Below are 25,354 nucleotides of genomic sequence, written 5' to 3' on the forward strand. Positions count from 1 at the left end.
ACCTCCATAGACTGGAACGTCTACGCTTTCATTGCAAGGTCACAGATACCTTTGCTGAGTATTTTTGAACACAGTTGAGGTATAAATTAAAAAACTGTGGGTCCATCATCAGGTGTAATTTGTCTTAACACATGCTTCATTTTTTCTCTTAAATGAGGTGAAATGCATATTCCTGTCATGAAAAGGTTTGATGTTTGGTTATGTACTTTGTAAGACAAACGTGAAAAATATGTGCGAGATAGTGGAAATGATGAACAGTGTAAACTTACCACATAATGCAAGAAAAGCGTTTTCAACGTTTTAGCACCAGCAAACATTCTCCATCGACTGAAGTGACATGTACGAAAGCGAGTTACTGTGCGGAAGAAAGTTATTGGTCTTCCGCACGGAGTGGTCGCACGGAGACACGTCACAGATTAATAGTATGAAGAACTTGGTGGGTATAACTAAGAGTTGAAAGTGTTCATCGGTTCGTAGGAGTAAAATGTTTGAGTAACTTAGTTATTTCGGAGAAAGGCGCGCGGGGTTAGTTATGAGGTTTATCGTTGAAGCAGTATCGTGTTTGTGAAAGAGTAACTTTAGCGGAGGAACATATTGGTAGTAAAACGTAAATGAAAAGGCTTCTGTGATCACTGATTACTTGTTTAATTAACGTGGAAATACAGTGTAGTAATGGTTACATCAATATGAATGTTAATACAAGACTGGATGAGTTTAGGCTTTGTTAGGGAAGTGTGTTACCTGCTAAAGGGACAATAAAAACAAGTAATATGACTAGTTCAAAAATGGTTCAAAAGGCTCTGAGCACTATGGGACTTAACTTCTAAGGTCCTAGAACTTAGAACTAATGAAACCTAACTAATAAGGACATCACACACACCCATGCCCGAGGCAGGATTCGAACGCGCGGTTCCAGACTGTAGCGCCTAGAACCGCTCGGCCACCCCGGCCGGCAATATGACTAGTGACTGTTATTATTTCATAGTGACATTTTCCACTTTTTCATTAAGAAACTAGTATCTTCAAAGTATAAGAGACATATCTCCATATCGGATTATTCCGTGACGGAGCATGTTCTGCACTAGAGCCACGAAACTCCAGTCCGATAGAAGCAAAACGTATATATATATATATATATATATATATATATATATATATATATATATATATATATATATATATGCCTTAGTGACAGGACATTGCTATAATATTTATCATTGTAACAACAGCGACATATTACACTTGATGACCATGACAGGATAGTAATATTACATTTGGCTTACTGTGAAAGGACAATTGCTCTTCGGTGAAGAACAATGATTCAGGCGCAATAATGAAATTCTCTCAGCTCGGAGGCTGGATGCTGTGTTGCCCTCATCGTCGTTGTATCATCATCGACACGCAGGTCGCCCAGTGTGGTGTCACCTGGAAAGATCTGCAACTCGGCGGCCGAATTTCCCCAGTTCGGGACTACTGGTCGTCAATGCCGTACAATTATTTCACTTCATTTCAATGTGAAATACTGTGAACAATAAAGTTACGAGTGTATGTGCAGAGAAAGTGATAAGCGTGCGTCATTGCCGACAGTATTGTGTGAGAAATGGAAATCTAAAACATCTTGCATTGCAGTGGTTCGAGACGACAGTATCAAAGACACAAGGGACGCAATTTTCAGCAGCACTCCACGATACAGCGACAAACATTCACAGTAATAAACGTAAGAGTTGCAATAATGCCAAATGCGCGTAGTTTGAAAGTGGTGTTGTAGGAGAGATATTCAACTATTTAGCCTGTAACGGATTTTTCGCCTAGGAAGTTAGTTAAGAATGTGTTTTGTGCCTTTGACTTTCAAACATAAAAATATCACTTTCTCAAAGATTCCGGTTTTGAGGAAGTGACAAAGAGAGAATTAGTAGACATGGAATTAAAGGCGGAATTAAGCGTGAGTAAAAATTCGATACCTCGGACACAAGAAGCGGAGTGTTACAGAGGACCCCACTTTAGTAGTAAAACTAAGCGTCAGCCACCTACAAGCAGTATTCAGTGGGAAAATAGACAAAAGATTTGAAAACTAAGTTATAATCGCTGAAGAGTCTAGCAATGAAATGCATGAATTCACAAAGGAATTCAAATAAATGTGAGAAAGCCAAGAGCAAACTAAAAAGGAAATACCAGAAACCACTAAGTACTTAATATAAATAAAAGAAGGCCAACAGAAATTTTAAAAGGTACTTGATGAGTGCCAAGAGAAATTTTGTAAATGAAATTAAATCTTTATATAAGGAGAGACGAAAGAAATCCGCGAAGATATTTCAAGAGAGACTAGAAGAGAAACAAACAGATATCTGTAATGTAATACAAGGTGCAACTACTATTCCTACAGAACGAACGTTGCCTGTGATGTCACAATTAGAAGCAACTGTAGATACCGATTTGTTAACTGAGATACCTAGTTCCGACCTTAACATGTCAAGCAAGATGCCCGCTAATGCAATCTTGGATGAAGAAACGACTAGCACATTCATATTCTCAGTATGGGTGCAGATGCATTGTAAGTGGTTGAAGATGATAATTTGAAATGAAAGGTGCAGGCAGAGAATATGAAGATTAGCGTTAAAGAGAAGATGAGGGAGACTGTTACAAAACAAGAAAAAGATTTACAAAAGAAATATCAGAGTTCGTTAGATCGTGGTAGAAAACGTGATGATATGTTGTCTTTGAAGGAAGACGAAACAAGGTTATCATATGAAGAGGAATTTGAGAAGGTGTTCTTGAATACGGTGAAGCAGACTGAGATCCAAGCTGAGGATACGAAGAATGCTATCACAGTGATGATGGAGCAGAGTACTATAACAAAAGCAAGATTTACAAGAGAAGAAACTCGAAGATATGTTGTCTGTGAAGCAAAAAGAACAAAACTTGTCTTACGAAGAGGTTGAGAAGATGTTCCTGGAAAAGTACCGGTCTTAAAGCACGTAAGATGAAAGTTTAAACTTGATTTGTAACCTTCCATATTAAAAGAGAGATGCTGAAACGTTCTCCGAATTTTCGGAAACAGAATTAGAGAGAAATCAACATTTTGAAGTACCATGCGACGAAAACTGCATGGTACCTTGGGTGACACAATGCCTGCCACTTGGAGCTTACAGTTATCTAACTGGCACAGTAATTAGATATGTGGAGCAGGATTCTGCATAAAGCAAACCAGAGAAGTAGCGATGCAGGCCCAGAGGAAACGTAAGCGAAAGAAATACTAGAAGACAAGGTTAACACTGTGGACAGAAACATACAAAGCAGTGGAAAAAGAGAAGAGCGATCGGCAAGGTCAACGTATGCGCACAGACTGGTGCGAAACATAAGAGGCTGTGATGAAGTGGCGTATCAACGTTTTCATTTTTACAGGGACGCAAATGTTAGGTTTTGCATTAGTTTGCAGAGTTTTTGTTTTGCATGTTGGTATTACGATTACAATGGAGTTTGTAATTTTTTATTTGTAGTTCATTGTTGCTATTTGAGTTTACATGTTGTCATTTCGTCATTTGGTGATAGTGAATGGAGCTGTGGACGCTAGAAAATGGACTGCCAAGTGAAGATATCGGAACATTTCCGACAAATTATTCTGGTTGAGTTCAACAGAGGGGTGACAGCAACAGCAGCAGAAGCAGCCAGGAGCGTTTGCGCCATGTATGGGGATGATGCTATTGCACAGAGCAAGGCAAGAAACTGGTTTCCTCGTTTTAAGGAGGATCCTTTTGACGTTAATGATTCTGCACGTTCAGGAAAACCATCGGGTTTGGTAAAGATCGCTTAAGAGCATTAATCCACAATGACCCAAGTCAGTGTACTCGAGAATTGAAAAATGTGATGAACATGATTGTTCCACCATCGTGCGACATTTTCATGCAATGGGCAGGGTTCAAAAATCAGGCGTATGGATACCGCGTGCTTTACGCCGAAATCAGCAAAAATCGGCAAGTGGCCATATGTACACCTCTTCTTGCTCGTCATCAATTGGCTCGTGAATAGCGCCAACCATTCCCGTCCTGTATTGTTACTGGTGATGAGAAATGGTGTCTTTATGCTAACATAAGGAAAAGAAAAGAATGGCTGAGCCCAAACAAAGCAGCAACTCCCCGGACAAAGGCCTGCGAGCATCCTCAAAAGATCATGATATATATCTGGTGGAACAGCGACTTTGTGGTGTATTACGAACTGCTTCCCGAACATTGCTTCCCTGACATTTATTGTCAGCAATTGAGAACTGAGACATCTTGCAGACGTGATCCATGAACAACGAGCACGAAGACTGCGTGAGGTGACGCTACTCCACGATAACGCCCTCCTGCATTCTGCTAGACTGACAAAAATGCTACACAGTAGTTGTGTTGGGATGTCATTCCGTACCCAACTTATTCATCTGACCTTGCGCCCTCAGATTTTAATCTTTTCCGCTCTCTATCGAACAACCTTCAAGGAACTTACTTTCCGGATGAAAGTGCGCTCCAAACATGCTCGACGAGTGCTTCGATTCAAAACTAGGTAATTTTTACAGTCGCGAAATCGAAAAGTTACCCTAGCGTTGGCAGACTGTTGTAAACAGTGAAGGATAATATACGCACAAGTGCTAAAGAAACTGGTACACCTGCCTAATATCGTGGAGGGCCTCATTGAGCAAGCACAAATGCAACAACACGACGTGGCATGGAGTCGACTAATACTTGAAGCAGTGCTGGAGGGAGTTGACACCATGGCTCCTGCAGGTCTGTCCATCAATCCGTAAGAGTACGAGGGGGTGGAGATCTCTTCTGAACAGCACGCTGCAAGGCATCCCACATATGCTCAATAATGTTCATGTTTGGGGAGTTTAGTGGCCAGCGGAGGTGTTTAAACTCAGCAGCTTGCTCCTGGGGCCACTCTGTAGCAATTCTGGACGTGTGGGGTGCTGCATTCTCGTGCTGGAATTGCCCAAGCCCGTCAGAATTCACAATGGACATGAATGGATGCAAATGATCAGACAGGATGCTTACGCACGTGTCACCTATCAGAGTCGTATCTAGACGTACCAGGGGCCCTACATCATTCCAACTACACACACCCCACACCATTACAGAGCCTCCACCATCTTGAACAGTCCCCTGCAGATATGCAGGGTCCATGGACTCATGAGACTGTCTACATACTCGTACACATCCATCCACTCGATATAATTTGAAACGAGACTCGTCCGAGTAGACAACATGTGTCCATTCATCAACAGTTCAATGTCGGTGTTGACGGGCCCAGGCGAAGTGTAAAGCTTTGTGTCGTGCAGTCATCAAGGGTAGACGAGTGGGCCTTCGACTCCGAAAGCCCATGTCGATGATGTTAAGTTAAATGGTTCACACGCTGACCTTTGTTGATGGCCCAACAGAGGAATCTGCAGCAATTTGCGGAAGGGTTGCACTTATGTCACTTTGAACGATTGTCTTGAGTAGTCGTTGGTTCCATTTTTGCAGAATCTTTTTCCGGACGCAGCGATGTCAGAGATTTGTTGTTTCACCGGATTCCTGATATTCACGGTACATTCGTGAAATGGTCGTACTGGAAAATCCCCACCTACCTCGGAGATGCTGTGTGCCATCACCGACTGTAACACTACGTTCAACGACACTTAAATATTGGTAACTTGTCAATGTAGCAGCAGTAACCGATCTAACAAGTGCGTCAGACAGTTGTTGTCTGATATAGGCGTTGCCGACCGCAGTGCCGTATTCTGCCTGTTTAGATTTCTCTGTGTTTGAATACGCATGCCTACACCATTTCTTTGGTGTTTCAGTGTATATTGTTTTGTTTTGTTTTGTTTATTAAAGTTACCGGAGAACTTCTTAAAATTTTTATTTTTGTGGGAATCCATAGCCTCAAGGTGTATTGAAAATGGAAACATTGTCCAAGTAGTTTGTATATTTTTTTATTATCTTTGTGATCTGCCAGTTTCGAGTAATAGACTCAAAGACGTACATTATTGTATTGTTTTTGTGCCGCACACGCACAGAAGTAAGATGTATTTTCTTCCACATGTACAACGATGTATTGCAATATAGCCGGCCGGAGTGGCCGAGCGGTTCTATGCGCTACAGTCGGGAACGGCGCGACCGCTACGTTCGCAGGTTCGAATCCTGCGTCGGACATGGATGTGTGTGATGTCCTTAGGTTAGTTAGGTTTAAGTAGTTCTAAGTTCTAGGGGACTGATGACCTCAGAAGTTAAGTCCCATAGTGCTCAGAGCCATTTGAACCATTTTATTGCAATGTAAAATGAGGCTGGAGGCTTAAGATACGCCTTTGAAAATGAGCCAAGGTTGAAATTGGACAATAGCGCAGATGATAAATGGAATACAGCTTAATTGTAGCATGTTTTCACTCTCAAATTATCGAAAAACGCTACGAACTTAGCCACCGACCTAACATTATACCGTGGAAGAGCAGACGCAAGAAGACGGCGATGAGATCCCTAACTATGCGTTGTGCATCTTGTACGGCTGCAAGAAGACTGAGCGGTACTCGTGAATAAAATAACCGTCAAATATTTATGAATAGTGTTTTGCTTAGTACTTCGTACTGTTTGTGTTAGTACTGTATAGCAGCAATGTAGACTGTGGTTATAACGAACAGTGGAATTTTCTTTCTGTACAGGTTCCGCAACTGCAACATTTGCAAATGTAGAAGTCATACATGCTGTGCGTGTTTTGATTTCTTGTCGGGTGTATGGAGTCTCAGCCACTTCGTTATTTACATGTCGGTGGAGCTGTCAAGAGGACAGTGGGAGAGGGCTATGAAGTAATGCAGTTTGTCCTTCCACGACGCTAGGAGCTGCGGCTGCGCTTCGGCCCGCCACCCGGCCCCCAGCAGACTACGCCCACAGAGAGTCAATGGTGCAGTAGAGCTGCACATTCGTCCCCTTCACTTTTTGCTGCCTGCGCTCCCAGCAGCCAGTGCCGACTTGCTTCCTGCGCAGCCCGCGGCGAAACCGACCCCCACTGCCTGCTGCCGCGGCGCAAGAATCCACAGCAGGAGTACGAGTGTCAAGAGCAGGTGCTACGATCACCTGTCAGTGAATGCGTGCATTGTTTAAAATGTTTGTATGGGAAAGTAAAGAGCCCAATACGCAAGTGTTTGCGTGTGTTCTACACTCCTGGAAATTGAAATAAGAACACCGTGAATTCATTGTCCCAGGAAGGGGAAACTTTATTGACACATTCCTGGGGTCAGATACATCACATGATCACACTGACAGAACCACAGGCACATAGACACAGGCAACAGAGCATGCACAATGTCGGCACTAGTACAGTGTATATCCACCTTTCGCAGCAATGCAGGCTGCTATTCTCCCATGGAGACGATCGTAGAGATGCTGGATGTAGTCCTGTGGAACGGCTTGCCATGCCATTTCCACCTGGCGCCTCAGTTGGACCAGCGTTCGTGCTGGACGTGCAGACCGCGTGAGATGACGCTTCATCCAGTCCCAAACATGCTCAATGGGGGACAGATCCGGAGATCTTGCTGGCCCGGGTAGTTGACTTACACCTTCTAGAGCACGTTGGGTGGCACGGGATACATGCGGACGTGCATTGTCCTGTTGGAACAGCAAGTTCCCTTGCCGGTCTAGGAATGGTAGAACGATGGGTTCGATGACGGTTTGGATATACCGTGCACTATTCAGTGTCCCCTCGACGATCACCAGTGGTATACGGCCAGTGTAGGAGATCGCTCCCCACACCATGATGCCGGGTGTTGGCCCTGTGTGCCTCGGTCGTATGCAGTCCTGATTGTGGCGCTCACCTGCACGGCGCCAAACACGCATACGACCATCATTGGCACCAAGGCAGAAGCGACTCTCATCGCTGAAGACGACACGTCTCCATTCACGCCTGTCGCGACACCACTGGAGGCGGGCTGCACGATGTTGGGGCGTGAGCGGAAGACGGCCTAACGGTGTGCGGGACCGTAGCCCAGCTTCATGGAGACGATTGCGAATGGTCCTCGCCGATACCCCAGGAGCAACAGTGTCCCTAATTTGCTGGGAAGTGGCGGTGCGGTCCCCTACGGCACTGCGTAGGATCCTACGGTCTTGGCGTGCATCCGTGCGTCGCTGCGGTCCGGTCCCAGGTCGACGGGCACGTGCACCTTCCGCCGACCACTGGCGACAACATCGATGTACTGTGGAGACCTCACGCCCCACGTGTTGAGCAATTCGGCGGTACGTCCACCCGGCCTCCCGCATGCCCACTATACGCCCTCGCTCAAAGTCCGTCAACTGCACATACGGTTCACGTCCACGCTGTCGCGGCATGCTACCAGTGTTAAAGACTGCGATGGAGCTCCGTATGCCACGGCAAACTGGCTGACACTGACGGCGGCGGTGCACAAATGCTGCGCAGCTAGCGCCATTCGACGGCCAACACCGCGGTTCCTGGTGTGTCCGCTGTGCCGTGCGTGTGATCATTGCTTGTACAGCCCTCTCGCAGTGTCCGGAGCAAGTATGGTGGGTCTGACACACCGGTGTCAATGTGTTCTTTTTTCCATTTCCAGGAGTGTATTTCAACTGACTAATCATAAACCCGTATTTCTTTGTGTTCCAAACGTTTTTTCGACTTCAGTTACCAGATTCTCTGTCTATCTTGCATAACTCTCATAACGATAATAGTTTTGTCTATATATTTTTGTTATAACACTTAATATACTTGAATTCTGATGGAAAGAATTTTTCTGGTGTGGTTACCATTTGAGTAACGACTTCTGTTTGATGCACAGATTTAACATGCTGTTCAAGGACGTAAAGAGAATTTTGTCATGGAATAGGGTCCAATTTGTTAAAGACGGCCCTATTTTTCATTCGTTCTTAAAATTTCCACAAAGAACGATAAACCATTTTATTCGACAATGATCTCACATTTTGCACCAAGGGGGAGATAAAATCTCCTTAATTAGGAGTGCTTTAGTTTGACAAACTACTAAGAAGCTGTCATGCTCCAATCTCCCGTCAAACTCCAAGGTCTTTTTACACTCTTCTTCTTTCAGTCTGGAATTGAGCTTAGGAATTGATCAGGAACGGACGAGAGCTATTTTTTGGGACACCGTGGTTATTACAGATAGGGCTTCTGAAATGAAGAGAGTTATGTGCATTTTCAACTTCTCGCGGCGTAATGAGTAATCCATTAAATTTCGGGCATGCAGCCGCGCAAATAAAGTTTCCTCCACTGATATTTCGGCCGCGTATCGTCCGGCCATCCTCAGAGTGAGACAAGATGCCAAGCGTGGCCTTAAATGCTCCACCGCGGCGGTACTGCGGATGCGGGTCACAGATGCTGGTCGGCGGCAGACATACGCTTACACATGCGCCGCCTGTGGCGAAGGCATACAGACATTCGATTCGCTTATCGATGTATGACCGACGGCGGTGACACCATGACGACTTCTCTGCAGTTTAATTACTCCAAGAACCGGATTCCATGCTTTGTCCAAATTAAAACCATTATCTCTATTTATTAAATTGTTAGCTAATCTAATTTTTATAGCTTCCTTGAAGACAGATTCCCAAAAAGAAGAGGTGGATGTTAAAATCTTCACATCACTGTAAAACATGGAATGACCCATATCAATACAATGTTCGGCCACAGCTGACTTGTCTGGCTGTAGTAAGCGTGTGTATTTTCGATGCTCCGCACACCTCCCATGAACGGTGCTTGGCATCTTGTCGTCAGTCTTGTGACTCACTCTGAGGATGGCCGGACGATATGCGGCCGAAATATCAGTGAAGGAAATTTTATTTGCGCGGCTACATGCCCGAAATTTAATGGATTAAAGAGAGTTCTGTTCGACAGAGAAGCTAGAACAATTTTTGGTGCCTTAAATGCAAAGGATTCGGAGTTATTCGACCTTTTCTGTATTAAAGAATGTCCGGGCAGACAAATACATGAGCCTAAGTGAGGAGAACTTGGATTATTATTTATTTATCATATGGCTTTTTTTGCCGGAAGTCTCCAAAAATATGCTCGGCTCGCCTTCGATGCAGCTCTTTTCATTTAAGCTGAGGGACTGCGTCTTCAAGGGAATTGGAATCTTTCAGGAAAGAAAAGTATTCGGAAGGCATTGACTGTGGTCTATGAAAAGGGACCAACCCTGGCATTTGTCTAAACTGAGAATGGGAAACCCCAAAAACCATTTTCAAGGTTGCTGACGGATGGATTCAAACCACCTCGCCTCCAGAATCCAGGAATTGCTGGCCCAGCGGCCCAACACGCAGCGCTACCCGCAGTCGGTGGAGAATTTGGAAAAACTGGTTGTAGCATATTTATTTTAAAAAAATCGCATGTTTTTCGATTAATTGTGCTTGTTTAGTCATTTGACAGTGAATGAATGCAAGCATATTCTAAACTTTAACTGTGCATGGAATTGCTGGCTTTAGTTTGAGCGTAAATAGCTTTTGGATCAAATGGAGAGGGAGGGATGAAGAGAGCGATCGGCTCAGACGAATTCAAGCAGCCCACGAAAAAAATCTTTCAGAAACGGACAAGTTATAGAATGTGCTGTCAACCTGCACCCCTTCCGCTCTCTACATAACCTTCTCGCCATCGTTCCGTAGCGGAACTGGTTTACATAATTGAATACCCCCCAAGTGACCATACTGGGCGATATTTTGCCGTTGGGGCTACTGTTGTTATTGTTATTGTGGTCTTCAGTCCAAAGACTGGTTTGATGCAGCTCTTCATGCTACGCTATCCTGTTCAAGCTGCTTTATCTCCCACTACCCACTGCAACCTACATCCTTCTAAATCTGCTTAGTGTATTCATCTCTTGGTCTCCGTCTACAACTTTTAGCCCTCTACGATGCCCTCCAATACTAAATTGGTGATCCCTTGATGCCTCAGAACATGTCCTACCAACCGATTCCTTCTTCTAGTCAAGTTGTGCCACAAATTTCACTTCTCCCCAATTCGATTCAGTACCTTCTCATTAGTTACGTGATCTACCCATCTAATCTTCAGCATTCTTCTGAAGCACCACATTTCGAAAGCTTCTATTCTCTTCTTGTCTAAACTATTTATCGTCCACGTTTCACTTCCATACAAGGCTACGCTCCATACAAATACTTTCAGAAACGACTTCCTGACACTTAAATGTATACTCGATGTTCACAAATTTCACTTCTTCAGGAACGCTTTCCTTGCCATTGCCAATCTGCATTTTATATCCTCTCTACTTCAACCACCGTCACTTATTTTGCTCCCCAAATAGCAAAACTCATTTACTACTTTAAGTGTCTCATATCCTAATCTAATTCCCTAAGCATCGCCCGATTTAATTCGACTACATTCCATTATCCTGGTTTTGCTTTTGTTGGTCTTCATCTTAATCCTCTTCTCACACAAGTTATCACTCTTCAGCACAAGTGCATTGTTATCCTCACCTGCAGGATGAACAATGTCATCACATGTCGAGACCATTTGCATACTTTTGGGGACAGGTCCTCTCACTGGACTCGGTGCCACTTGAATATCATTTTGCAGACTATGCTGTGATGTCATTATTTTATACTGTGTGCTTCTCACTACATTGTCATGTAATTGGAGTAATAACAAATAAGTAATTTATTATGGCAAATACCTGAGCACTGAGCTAGAATGGAGAGTATATTGCTTGAAAGCAGTGGAAGGTTCAAATGGCTCTAAGCACTATGGGACTTAACATCTGAGGTCATCAGTCCCCTAGACTTAGAACTACTTAAACCTAACTAACCTAGGGACATCACACACATCTATGCCTGAGGCAGGATTCTAACCTGCGACCGTAGCAGCAGCGCGGTTTCAGACTGAAGCGCCTAGAACCGCTCGGCCACAGCGGCCAGCTAGCAGTGGAAGCCCCTTCATCCTTGAAGTGCGTATGGAAAATGATGGCACTCTTGCAATTGAATTATAAAAATGCAAACTGTGCAAGGGTGGGGGCTGCCTGAGCTTGCACGCCATTGGCTGGAACGTCAGTGCCCATGGGCCCCAATGCAACTGGCTGAGAGCGTGGTTATGTCGACAGACATACACAACACTATTGGCAAAAGGGGCAGGAGAAGATACAGGGAATCGGGCAGTCAGTGAGAATTCTGGGAATGCTGATGCTGATGCCAGTGATTCTATAATGCTGATGCTGACTTCTGTGATTTCGGGAATGCTGATGCCGATATCAGCAACTTTTGTCCCCATTCTCTCCTAGCTCCACTACTAACCACCAAATAATTTTGATCCAGCAGTTTAAGGATACTTAAATGTCAATTTCCTACTAATATCACCATTGGCCTCATATGCAAGCACTTCAGAAATAATTGTAGCCTCTTTAAAAGAGACTGTAACCCAAATACAAAGTATACTGGTTCGCTCTCCTATGGCTCGTCAGGCACCTTTACAGATATTTGCAATTTCGTTTTAGCAACGTGTAGCTGAAGTAAGCCAAAACAAATCCTCCTCAGGACGTGTTTCGTAAGATGCTCAGTGTCGATGGAAAGTGTCGGTGAAATTTTACATGTCCTTTCGATGTAGTGGTTCCAGATTAATCGGTTGCGTTATTCGTTTTACTGAACTGTATTAAGAGGGACAATAAGACACGAAGAGCAGTTAGTACTCCAGCAGCGACTGAGTAGCACTTCTGCATGGCAACAGTAGTCAGTGCAGACCAAGACGGTGGTGTTGCTGCTGCAGTACTGATTATTCTTTGTGTTTTACTGTCCCTGTTAGACATTGAATAAACTAATATCACACAAGAGTAATTTTGGACCACTCTGTCGAATGGGCATGTAAAATTCCATTTTGAAAACAATTTTGTTTCCATCCATGCTGGGTGGCACATGATAGAAATGATGAACATTGTTGGTTTCAGCTGACTCCAGCTACAAGATGCAAAAAAGAAACTGCAAATAAATGCTGTAGCTTCAGAGAAAAGGCGCCTAACAACTCCTAGGAGAGACACCATGTTTAATTAAATTGTCAGAAACGATGTCTTCTGCCTGTATTAACACAAATATGTTGTAATCTTCAGATGTACTAGTTATTTTATATAGTTTTAGATGTTTAATATGTACAGGAAATCCAAGAAGATTAAAGAAAAAAATAATACGAATTCACATGTAGCTACAAATTTTTAGTTGTAAGACGCCATGTTATGAGCAGTTCATTTTCTCTTTTTTTCTTGCGTCTATGTCCTGCATCGCTGCAGGGTAGGCATTGTTATTAACGGATATGGAATATTTAATCGAAGGGGTGGCCAGGTGCTCTTCCCATCGCAACAGCGTTACCTCACCCCCCCCCTCCCCCCTTGATGGAGGATGTGTACCCTAATTGTCTGCATGCAGTGTTATCCATGCAAAAGTGAGCAAAGGTTTATAAATGTCAGCAAATCGTGTATCTGAGGATGGGCTTGGGTACGAACCCCATACTCACGTAATGGGTTGTGGGAAACAGCCTGAAAACCACATCCAGGCTGGTCAGCACAACGACCCTCTTCGTTAATTCGCCGGGTGATTCAAGCCGGGGTAGGTGCACCTCCACAACCCAGAAGCGGCGGGCATCTGGCGGGTGTTAAGAGCACTCACTCGCACAAAAAGGTGGAAAAGGAAAACGGCTAAATACTCCCACATTAGCTCGCTGTACGCTATTACTCGTTTCACAGATACTAAAAATTATAAATGGTACTTTCGAACGCACAAAAGGAACAAACATCCGGTTGATTAGAATGGTGGAGACCATTTTAGTGTAAAACTGATACGAACATGATAAAAGGTTTGACAAATGAAGAAAACCTGGCACGTATCACTAGGATAATCAGCACATAAAGATATTCAGCACCTGTTCTGCCATTATTTTATAAGTTTCTAGAAGCCCTGGTGTCACTGACACCTGACAAGCACTAATGTGTTCCAGTAGCTGACATGCCGGAGATTTCAATGGCAGTCTGCGCAAACTGGATTTCGAGCTTCAACCAACATTCCTATATATAACAGAACGAATGACTAGGATAATGGGATACTCCTCGCAATGCACCCGAAGTGTGTGCTGGAGTCATGGAGGCCGCGTCATTTCCAGCAGATTCCTAGCATAAGTACGTGATAGTGTAATGTGAGAGTGTAGTTGCACTTGCACAGTGTAAATACTTAATCTAGAATACCGAGTAAAATTTGGAACCTTGAACTATTCGTGGTCCTCCAGATACACTATACTAGCGCCAAAGACGCCAAACCAGTAACAGTACATCTATTCTCACAAAACTGTACATAAGAACAGTTTAGTTACAACCTTCAAATATTGTAACAGGTGCACAGATTACCATTGGTAAGGAGCCTATAACATTATGTGATTGCCTTATCATTTTAAATCATTCACTAATCGAGCAGTCGCTCGGCAACAGCTACAGTTAGCAAATAATGTTGTGAGAATGTAAAAGGTGAACGACCTGTGACGTAACGTGTTTATTGTCGAAGCGCCGTCAGAGATGCACTGAGTTACTGACTTTGAAAACCGCGACGCGAAAAACGGACAGAAGAAGACCACTTTTACACATTCTTTTGATGTACAAGATATTCTCGATGAACAGTTACTCATTTTTCTCTTGTCTCTTGTAACTTGTGTCGGAAGCGAATGTCTTGCCGCCGTATTATTATCGTTAAAAATAATATTATTTTAGTGTAAAGTAAAAGTGCAATACTGAAAGTGCAATACTGCATAGCAGTAGGTTTATTGTGCGACGTGTATGTGAAAAAGTCAAAGGAATTATTTTCATTACGAGAAGATAAGTGCCAGTCAAAATGGCATCCATGTTAAATCCTTCATTGCAGTGTAAGTTCATCTATTAATTGCCATAAATTCAGAGTTAAATGGAACTGGTGTATGGACTATTTATTTAACATAGAATATATGTCTCACTCCTTCATGAAGTTATTTAATTTTCTTTATGTTTCTGCCAAATAGAGAGTTCACAGTCACGAATTCTTTCGTCGAGATCGGACGGAAGTTGCATGCGGCGAAATATTTTCTCAGCGCCATATTCTACTGGTAAATGCGTGATAAACTACGGTCCCTTAGGAAATTCATGTTGAGAAATCCAAAAATAATTACATTTTGAATAGGCATTTACTTTCCTCTGCAATGCAACTTCCGACTGATCAGACGATCCAACAAGAAACAGCCACACACGGTCGGCGTTCACAAATATATTTCCAACGCTGATTATAGCTATATGTTACAGCACAAAAGTAAACATATTGTTATAATTAGCGACTACGAACGGGGACATTTATAACTATATGTTTATGTATACACATTACGTAAACATATCGTTATAAGCCGTATTTAGTTTTAATTATTCTACAAGAAATGATAAGAGCAATAATAATGACTCTCTTATACAACAGGATACATTCGGTGGAACTAATGAGAAAGACTCAAGACTCAAGATTGTGGGATAAAAAATTCTCTGAAATTGGCGAACAGTTCTTGTTATAGATTAATACTTACTCCAAAAGTTTCCTATTTCAATATTCAGGGTAGCAGATACATGCGTATGTCAGCAGTAAATGAGTAAAAATAAATTTCCTTGCTGTACCTAGGCACTTGATTGTGTCTTCAGAAGATTCAGAACTCCATAGAAAAAATTAAGGTCACGCTCTGTTTGAGGGTTTTCTACACGTTTGGCCGAATGGCGTATGATTCTTGCACACATTTAAGTCTTTACAGCTCGCAGGCATTCTCGGTAGCACCCCTACTCGACCGGGAGAGACACTCATGGGCAGCAAAGTCGTCCATAAGACAGGCGATGCCTTAAATGCTGGCGCTATATGCAGGTCGCGGTCGATCTGTTTAAGCACCGCCGCTCGGAAGCTGCCACCGCACTGTTACCCTAAACGAACACCACCGACCCCATTTCATTCTCCCTCCTTCACGTGGCGTAAAACATTGCTTGTGGTTATTTTGTTACAGTATTGTCAGAAAGCACCTGACGTATTTGATATGCAACTAGATAAAAGGCTTAAAACACATCAGAAAGCTTTATAATCATGTAGTAAGTGCCAGGTATAAAGACACAACACGATATCAGTTTTACACGATCTAAAACGCAAGAAGAGGTGAGACGCCAATTTTTCTTCAGAAGGTTGTCTGCAGAGCAGCCATATACACGTACGAGAGAATGAGTGAGAGAAACTAGCGGCTTCTGGCGGCGTTAGTGGTCCACAGGCCAGCAGCTACTCGTTGTGGCACAGATAACTCACTGATGCACACCCGAAGTGACTCACGACCGGTCAGTTTCAGATCACAAGTCGCAGCGATTGTTCTTACTAGTGTCCGAGATTCACACATCCTTCATGGGGCTTGGATATCGTTATCAACGGAATTCACATCAAACAAGCCCACGTCCATATAGGCTAATAGTCTCCAAACCGCTTGGACACTATTTAAGTAGAACAGGCGACTGATTTGTTAACCATACAGACATGTAGGCAGTTTGGTGTAACAGGGCGTGCTTATCCAGACTTGTAATGACACCCGTAAGTCCACAAATAACAACAGTACTCACCAGCGATTTGCACCCTAAGATCCACAGACATAACTGCACATCCTCCGCAGTACTGCATAGAAAGAGCTGATTGTCACCCATTTATGTGAGAAACTTACATTCGAAGTAAGTAAGTGACCGCTGACGGGTGATTTCTCGTCAACAGTATTAGGTGTCTTTTGATGCTCAGCGACTTTAATCCCGATCTATTGACTTTCAGAGAATGATGCTGCTGTGACCGTTGCTCCTGCTGAAGCGGTAACAATGTGCCCAGTCGAATGCTGGAATCTTCTGAAGTGAATTTGAGAAAATGCTTACTTTTATAAATAATCGAACAAACAAACTGCTCTTTAAGTAATAACCGAAAACCTAAGAATTAGTCGTCCTATGTGTCTTTTATTTAAGTGTGAAGAGGAGGCCCCCAATGTTTGTACGAATATTGTTAGTGCACCTCGTATATTCATATGGGGAAGGCTAAGACAGTTCCCTGCGACGTATTAAAAACATGTGATGTTTTTAGTGACTATTGTAGGCTAACATTGAGGTTCTAGGCGCTGCTGCTACGGTTGCAGGTTCGAATCCTGCCTCGGGCATGTATGTGTGTGATCTTCTTAGGTTAGTTAGGTTTAAGTAGTTCTAAGTCTAGGGGACTGATGACCTCAGATGTTATGTCTCATAGTTCTTAGAGCCATTTGAACTAAGTCATTCGAGTTTAATAAGCAGTCGCCCGTGAAATCTACTTTCCTTCTGTCACACATGCCTGATCCCGATTAGCAGACTGGGGTAGTAAAAGGAGTGATCGAAAGGTATTCGGAATTTTCCTTTTCCTAAAAATCTATTGTCATTTCTGCTCTAGTTGAACACTCATATGATCTTCTCGAGATGTAATCCTTCTGGAAGGACTCCTTTGATTATTTATTTTATTATATTTATTTTTTGTTTATTTAATTATTTAATAAAAATAATTTTGTCGAATTTTGTCTTAGTATATTTTGTAGAATTGATTTTTTAGATTATAGTTTATTGGTAATGTAATTGTTTTATGAAATATTATTTTGAATTTTTAAAAGTAGATTTTATTTATTGTACCTTTTGTATCAGGGTTCTCACCACACTGTTGCCCTGAGTCCACCTTGTCACCATTCGTTTTCACTACAGCCAGCTGTGAGTCTGGTCTGTCGGTAGCGTGTTCCCATGTGCCTCATGTCATTGAGTCGACTTTTATCAAGGTCCAAAAAATGGTCACCGACGTCCTCTGGGCATGATGTGTTGCGTTTCCACCTTCAGAAAGTTCCAGTAGCCAATATTTAATATCTAACCACACCATTATTCATCTGCAGGAACAGATTTCTTCCGTATTAAAATTAAACTCTTATTAGAATTAAATTTTAATCACCTCATTCCACAGAGATGGCCATACTGGAGTATCTGTTTGGCAGAGTTCGGAAAAGGCGTTCGTGATATAACTTTCCATTTCCGTTCGTGTATTTATGCACGTGTTTCGGATTAGGTGCACGCAGTGATGATAATATTTTGTGCTGTCAATGGTGCAGCAGATGCTGTCGGACTACGAAACATTTGTAGCATTTCTCCTTCGTTCTGTGAACAATCACGATGAATTTCGCAGTAAGTTGCTACCATACCTGTAATGTGTATCAGATATCACACTTTCAGATCTGGAAGGCCATTACCGGGTTCTCAGTCTGGCTGTACTATCTGAAAAATATATACCTTTGTATAAACGAGATCCTCGCCGGGCTGTGGCGGCCCAACTGGTGTCTACCGGCCGCCGTGTCTTTCTCTGCCTTGCGGCACCGTGCGAATGTGGTATGGAGGGGCATGTGGTCAGCACACTGCTTTCCCGGCCGTTTTGCAGACTTCCCACACCGTGGAGCTGTTACTTGTCGGTCAGCACGGGGCTGAGTGCAGGCCGTATCTGTTGTCCCACCAAGGAAAAATCCTTGGTAACTCCCGGAATCGAACCAGGGCCCTCCGTATGGGCCTACGCTTAGCTACAGAGGCGTACAAAATTTATATCTATACTAATAATAAATCTGCATACATGTTGTTTCTGTCTTTTTGAACACGTTTGTCCAAAACTATTAGACGAATTTTCATGAGGTTTGCGCAGGGAACTTGAGCATAGCTTGGAACACTGTATTGGCTTTATTTCATCAAAATAGGTTCACATAAGAAAATCGTACTTGAAAATCACGCTAAAGAAGGTCTGCCTGTTACATTTTCACGACTAATCTGCTAAACTGATTTCGATGGAATCCTGTACGGAGATAGCTTGAACCCTCAGGAAGAACATAGGCTGCTTTAGAAACTGACTAGTAGAAGATACTTACTGATTTGAAGAATATAATACGAATTAGGGAAAAATAATTACTCTCGAAAAAGTTGTTTACTCTCTGACTTTTGATCTTCATCATTTTTGTGAAAACGCTTTTATTGGTTGATATGTGCTATGTGATACGATTCAAAGTAAGGAATACAATGCTTACACAGTCTTCAGTGTGTTTAATCCTCACTTCCGCACTATTGTTGCATGATGTCCACGTTGTATATTGTATAGCTACCGCAACTAGACCATCCATAAATGCATATCCCTCTGTACTCACTGTTCAACGGCAACGCTACGCTTGCCGTCACACTCTGCATTGAAACAGTTTGCGAGAGGAGAGAGTGGGGTGCACATCACAAGGTATGCTTAATCTAACAGGCAGACATGTAAGAGCAGCTTATGCTGTTGCACGTACAGTAACTTATCATCACCCATCTCTCATCATAACAAAACTACGGACATGCGAGCAGACATGAGTTTGGAAGACCACAGTATCGTCTTCCAGTCCAAAACTAAGGTTGTGAGATGTTGTGTTTGCCAACTAGAGTCTTTCAGACTTACTCCGTCTGTGACAGGATCTTTCCACCAGAAGGCAAAATATTAAACGTCTGAAACATTATTATTTATTGTTATTCTGACTGATGACTATAGGATTTTATTTAAAATTCAGAAAATTGTCTTTTCGTTTAAATGCTTGTGTTATTAGTTTTGTATTCTTAATTAGAGCTCCTTTTATTTGGTTTATGGCCAGTTGATTATTCATTGATGTCATGAGCTCAGAATACTTTCTGTAGAGCTCACAAAATTCCAGAGGATTGCTAGAAATCGCTTCGCTGGTCTCCAGAGATGTCGTTAGTCAGCTGCTACTCCGGTAAATAATGTTCAGACACCTGAAAACTTGGTCTTGCGTTTGCTTTCACACATAGAATCCTCAGAGTCTGTACGAGTACAATTACAATACTCAATTGATTCGGGGATGTCCTTGCCGGATACACAGATTTTCACAAAGGTAACAATGGGTTAATAGTTCTGATGAATTGACCATGATAGCAGATTCGTTGGGAAATATCCAGGAACCAATTTCCGAAATTCGTATGGCGATAGACATAAACTCAGGTCACTCAGTTTTGTGTGAACAAAAATGTTATACAGCTTGAAATTCACAAATTCCGTGTCTTGAAAGTAATACACTCAGAAGAAATCGAAATAACATTGATGAGATGTTATCCGCGTCGTAGAAATCGCTTTAAGTTACTACAATCCGTGATGGTGCCAACAATAGTATACCTATTTCACAAATTGATACTAATCCCTATGTGCTTCTGTACTAGCTGAGTCTCAAAATCAAAGTATTAAAATGTCATTTACCTCGCATTTTTAGTACGCTGGTATCTTGAAACTCTGAATAAAGAGTTTATGCAAATACACACAAGGTTATTTACTATTAAGGTCTTACTTAGCATAGATTTCGAATTGCAACCTCCCGATGACAATACTGTTTGTAATGTATTAGGGTTGCATTGGTCATTGTCAAATACACTCCATTACCAATAATGCGGGTAATCAATTCTTCGTATAAATATGTGAAAATGCAAACAAAGATATTAGTTGGACATTAGCAGAAAATAATGGACCTCCAAGCAATTTACTACGTAAATCTCACAAAAGTAATACAAAAACGACTCAGATACAAAAGCACTCAAAGATTAAGAAAAGTCAGGTGAAACAAAGATTGATGAAAAAAAATACACACCCTAAGACAAAAAAAAAAAGACGCACCACTAAGTAATTATCCGAATGAGATGGAAATCGGTAAATGTGATGTACAATTACGGACAAACAAATGATTAAAATTTCAGAGAAGTTGGTCAGATTTACTCATGAGAAAGAGTTTCACAAATTGAGCTAGTCAGTAACAAGTTGGTACACCACTTAACCTTATGCAAGCAGCTGTTCAGCTTGGCACTGATTGATCAAACTGTTGGATGTTCTTCATAGGGATATCGTGCCAAGTTCTGTCCAGTTGGGGTGTTCTGTGGTAAAACTGCCGAGATGGTTGCAGCGCCCTGCCCATAATGCTCCAAACGCTCTTAACTGGGGAGAGATCTGGCGAACTTTTCGGCCATGGTAGGATTTGGCAATCACGAAGACAATTAGTAGAAACTCTCGCAGTGTGCGGGCGGGCATTCTATTGCTGAAATTTAACCCCAGGATGGCTTGCCACGAAGGGCAACAAAATGGTGCATAGAATTTAACCGCTCTACCGCCGTGCTGTAAAGGTGTCTCGGATGACAACCAAAGGGGTCCTGCTACGAAATGAAATGACTCTCCAGACCTTACACCACCACACCTGGTTGTCGTTCCGTATGGTGGGCGACAGTCCGGCTGGTGCCTTACCGCTTTTTGAAGCGTCTCGAGATACGTCTTCGCCGCTCATAGGGGCTCGTTTCGGAGCGAGACTCATCACTAAACAATGTTCTACTCCTGCCAATAACACTCCAGGCTTAAGACGTGTCTGGGGACGCTGCAGACAGCTGTGAGATACCAGCCTGACCGGCGGCTACGATACAGCCCGAAAACCAGGAGTGATGATCTGGAGTACCACTTCTTTCCATATCAGGTTGTTGGTTGTTGGTTGGTTTGGGGAAGGAGACCAGACAGCGTGGTCATGGGTCTCATCGGATTAGGGAAGGATTGGGAAGGAAGTCGGCCGTGCCCTTTCAGAGGAACCACCCCGGCATTTGCCTGGAGTGATTTAGGGAAATCACGGAAACCTAAATCAGGACCCCTTTGGTTGCCATCCGTGGCACCCTTATAGCACAGCTGTGTCAACGATATTCTACGTCACGTTTTGCTGCCGTTCATGGCAAGCCATCCTATGCTTACATTTCGAGTAAGATAATGCCCGCCCCAACACGGCGAGAGCTTCTACTGCTTGTCTTCGTCCTTGCCAAAACCTTCCTTGGCCAGCAAGTTCACTGAATCTGTGACCAATTGAGAATGTTTGGAGCATTAAGGGTAAGACCTTCCAACCAACTGGGGATTTTGATGATCTAACACGCCATTTGAACAGAATTCTGTAAAATAATTTTCAGGAGGACATCAACAGCTCTATCAATCAGTATCAAGCCGAATAACTGCTTGTATAAGGGCCTGAAGTTGAGCAACGCATTATTGGCCTGCTCAATTTGTGTTGACCAACGTTTCTGAAACTTTAATCATTTGCTTGTTTGTACATGTACATCACATCTACCGATTTCTGTCTCATTTGGATAATTCTTTAGTCGTGTGGCTTTTTTTAGGGTGTGTGTTTAGGAGTATGATAAATGATATTTGATATCATCTGCTTTTGTGAGCGCACGTGTGTGTATATGTTGTCTATTTCCGACCAAGGCGTAGTTGGTCGAAATCTCACTTTCTGACGGTCTTTTTGCTGTGCCTATCTGCGACTCAGCATCTTCGCTATATGGTGAGTAGCAACCATAGTTTTCATTTTTAATAGTAATACATACGACGTTAACCAAAACTGGAAGCAACATTTACACAAATACATCAAAATATCAAAGGGATTGCAAAATACTGTAAAGCGAAGTCCACGATTTGAACTTGCTCTTCACTACTCGTATGTAAACAGTACAAAGTTCTCTAACAAGGAGCCTAACCTCATGTGTTTCGGTGCCAAATGTCACTACCGACAGATTATTTTTTTCAAAATAAATATTGTTCATTTTTTAGACCTATCAAACTGGCCTGGACAGTAATAATATGCTGACGTAGAACTAAATAAAACCTAAATTATATGTAGCAGCATTTGTAAAGAAAAAAAAAGATATAACAGGGATAAAAGAAAAAATTAAAAAATCATTGTTCGTAAGCATTCATCCATCTCTGATTATTATTTTTATTATTATGTACGTATGTTGTTATACTTACTACAGCACTAGCAGAACTGATATTGACTGTACCATCATAACAGCCTCGAAGTGCACAGCACAGTGGGCCACACAGAGGTGTTCACAGCACCACTGTCAGGCAATCAGATACCATAACACTGAATCATTATTACTGTAATTGTTAATTGTAAGTAAATATGTTCTAGAAAATTATTTTTCGTTTTCAGCCCCACCCGCTAATGACAACACACGTACCTGTAGTTTTGAAAAGTGCTAAGAACTAAACTTCCATCAGCACAGTCTCATAACTGCCACCTGTGTCACTTTTTTATATTTGTAGGAAATTGGCATTAGTAGTTGTACGACTGACTGACTGGTAGGACACCAAATATGGAAATTGGTATAATTGGCTCTAAATTGGCAATTTCGTAGGATGCTAGATCTGGTAATTGATAAATTGAATGTTTAATTGCTAAATTGGTAAGATGCCAAATCCGAAAATTTTTGAAATTGTCTGTGAAATTGGTAATATGATAGGACGTCAAATCCGGAAATTGGTAAATTGGCTGTATAACTGGTAAAGTGGTAGGATACCAACTCAAGAAACTGATAAAATTGGCTATATAATTGGCAATTCGATAGGATGCAGAATCCGGAGTTTCAGTGAGAGCTGACTGCACTGAAACAAACGAAGCTAAATTTATCTGCTGAAAAGGCTATAGCTATTGCCTTCTGAGATGCAAACAGGATACATGTAATTCTCTGCCTTCCCGTGAAAGAGTAGCTTTTGCCTTACTACAAGTGCAGCAACGTGCTTTCATGCCACTTACAGAAAGTCAGTACAGCACAAATCAGAACCAGAAATCAGTCATCCCTTGACAATGTCAACGGTACAACTCTTCGGGCAAACATAATGCGGCTTGCAAATCAAGAGATTTGAATACTACGACTCAGATGTGAATAGCTTCTAGGCTAGTTAGATATTAAGCCTCGAGGAGGAGCTGACGATTAGGAAGCCACTTCATGAAAATGAGAGAATAGTGCTCCTTGTATATGAACAACAGTAAGATCGAGCTACTTCCAACAAATAAATGAAAAAATCTAAAAGAAATATTTTGTTTATTCTTGTTATTCCAGAAGGGACACACAGAAGCCATTTCTATAATTTTAAATCTGGTGCATGTCTCATTAACGTTAATATAAATTAATCAGTGTTAATTGCTTTTTTGAGACTATTTTTAGTATATCTTGCGGAAAGTTTAATATGTTTGACTAAGGGGAGTGTGAGTAGAAAGAATCCTGCTTCTTTTGAAAAGTTTTTCTAAAATGTGTTCTTCAAAACATACTTGCTGAATGTAAACTGAAAGGGAAACGTAAATCGTTGTTTAAAATGCTTCGTATCTTTATCGCTATTGGCTACCAACTCAATAGGTATGGATACCATCCAAGTGGTATCTTCTGCGAGCAGCGCGTAAAACGGTCAGATTCTCGTGCTAACGATGGGCGTATTTCGATTAGAACACGCGGGCGTTTTCATGTAGTCAAGCGTGAGTCAGGTGAGGTTTTTATCTGGTGAACAGTGACCCGCAATTACAAGCGTGCTCAGCTTAAGTATAAACCATGTGCTTCCTATCATATTTAAAATGGAAATACAATATAAAACCAAATAGGCACATTGAATTGGTAGCAGGCAAGCAGTCACAGTTCTTAACCAACCCCTTACCACCTGCAAGTGAGTTCATCACGCCCTCCCTCTTCCAAAATAAATAATTTCCATCTGCTTTTAAATAAAAATTGCGAACGCTAATAAGCATTTAAACATGTACCATAGCTGCCAAGTGGCTGTGCGTAATCACGTGGAAAACATAGAAGCGGGTTCAAGGGCTCTCCCACGGAAAATTTAAGGGGGGGGGGGGAGAGAGGCTTAGAGTTTATTGACCCATCGACAATGAGGTCATTTAGAGACGGAGCTGAAGCTCGAATTGTGCCAAGGATGTGGAAGAAAATCGGCTGTGCCGTTTCAAAGAAATTGTCCCTGCATTTTCCTGGACTGTTTTAGGCGCAAAATTAGTTAGAACTGTGTTTTAGGCCTTTAAACACTGTATTTGAATCACTTTCTAGCCCTCAATAAAGAAGATCTTCCAGCGATTGAAACAATTGTAAATGAAAACATCAGGTTAAGAGAAAAAAGCTATAAATCTGTTTAATATACATAAAGGTGCCTTAGAAACATTTCTGTAATTTACGAATACTGCAAAATCAGTACACTTGTATCTCTCAAATTATTAATTAAAAAGAAAGTAGAACAAGTAAACAAAATCTGTTTACATTACGATATGAGAGGCCTGTCTTCAGAGTTTTATACAAAAATGTTTACTTCTCATCCACTGCCTCTTCTTCCTGCATCTACCTCTACTTGTATAATACGTAATCTTCACTGGCGACTGACGATAATTTTCTCTTGAGTGATAATCTTGTTGCACTCTTCCCAGCCTGGAACTGATACTCTGATAAATTATTTTGATAACATGCTCTTCTTGAAGA

This window comes from Schistocerca cancellata, chromosome 2 (assembly GCF_023864275.1).
Source record: "Schistocerca cancellata isolate TAMUIC-IGC-003103 chromosome 2, iqSchCanc2.1, whole genome shotgun sequence".
Lineage (NCBI taxonomy): Eukaryota > Metazoa > Arthropoda > Insecta > Orthoptera > Acrididae > Schistocerca > Schistocerca cancellata.